This window comes from Echinops telfairi, unplaced genomic scaffold (assembly GCF_000313985.2).
Source record: "Echinops telfairi isolate 266 unplaced genomic scaffold, ASM31398v2 ScPeMD7_23;HRSCAF=83, whole genome shotgun sequence".
In the NCBI taxonomy this organism is placed as follows: Eukaryota; Metazoa; Chordata; class Mammalia; order Afrosoricida; family Tenrecidae; genus Echinops; species Echinops telfairi.
In genome coordinates, this window is record NW_022103920.1 from 88,215,591 (window position 1) to 88,216,799 (window position 1,209).

The following is a 1,209-nucleotide window of genomic DNA, read 5'->3' on the forward strand; positions in this document are numbered from 1 at the left end:
CCCTTCAATTAATCCCACATGTGTTTATTGGCCAGGTTGGCACAATAAACTAACTACCTCACTTACTTTTTTTTTTCTTTTAATTTTTAGTTATTCATTTTAATTAATCATTTTATCGGGGGGCTCTTACAAATCGTCTAACAATCCATCGTCCAATGGTATGAAGCACACTTATACACCTGTTGCCATCAACATTTCCAAAACATTTGCTTTCACCTTTAGCCCTGGGTATCAGTTCCTCATTTCCCCTCACATTCCCACCCACTTTCTGATGACATTGATCACACCCCTCATATCGAGCACCAGCCCCACTGTCTGCTTCCAAATTCTTTCATTGCCCTTTCAAACACCCAACCCGAGTCACTGCCGTGGCCCCACGCACGTCAGCACAGCAACCGTGTTCCACGGCATTTTCAAGGTTGGGACCTTCGGGTAGCAGATTGGCAGTTTCTTCCCAGGTGCCTCTGGGCACCCACCAAACCATCAATCTTTTTCTTAGAGGTCAAGTGCTTAACCGTTACATCCTGCAAAAGGCAACAAAGAGCCAAACGGAACCAAACTCAGTGCCATCAAGTCAATGCGGACCCACGGCAACCCTTCAGGACAGGGGGCGCTGCCCCGGGCAGGCAGAGACGAACTCCTTATGGAGTAGAAAGCACCTTTCTCCCAAGGGGTGGCGGGTGGCTTTGAACTGCTGCTGACCTTGCAATTAACAACTCAATGTGTAGCCCACTACTCCGCCAGGGCTCCTCCTGCGTCACGTGGGGACCCCTCATAGAAGTGTAAAGTCCTCTGAACAATGAGCCCAACTTTCCTCCTTCCTGTCCACCCCTCCTCAGGACACACGGCCATCAGGTGGATTCTGACTCACAGCAACCTGGCAGGGCGGAGTAGAACTGGCCCCGTGGGTTTCCAAGGCTGGGCATCTTCACGGAAGTAGAAAGTCTCAGCTTCCTCCTGCAGAGCGGCTGGTGGGTTTGAGTTGGCGACCTTGCAGTAAGCAGCCCAAAGTGGAAACCATTGTTCATTCCACCCAGTCCCCTTTGTCCGTCCCTTGTAACCACTGAAACAGTTTGGTCTCATGCCCTTGTCTGTTCTAGACAGTTCCTGAAAGTGGGACCATTCGGCATGTGCCCTTTTGTGATGGACTCATTTCAGTTGGCACAACGTTTTCAAGGCACAATTTCTCCTGATGGGGGCGGGGCGGGG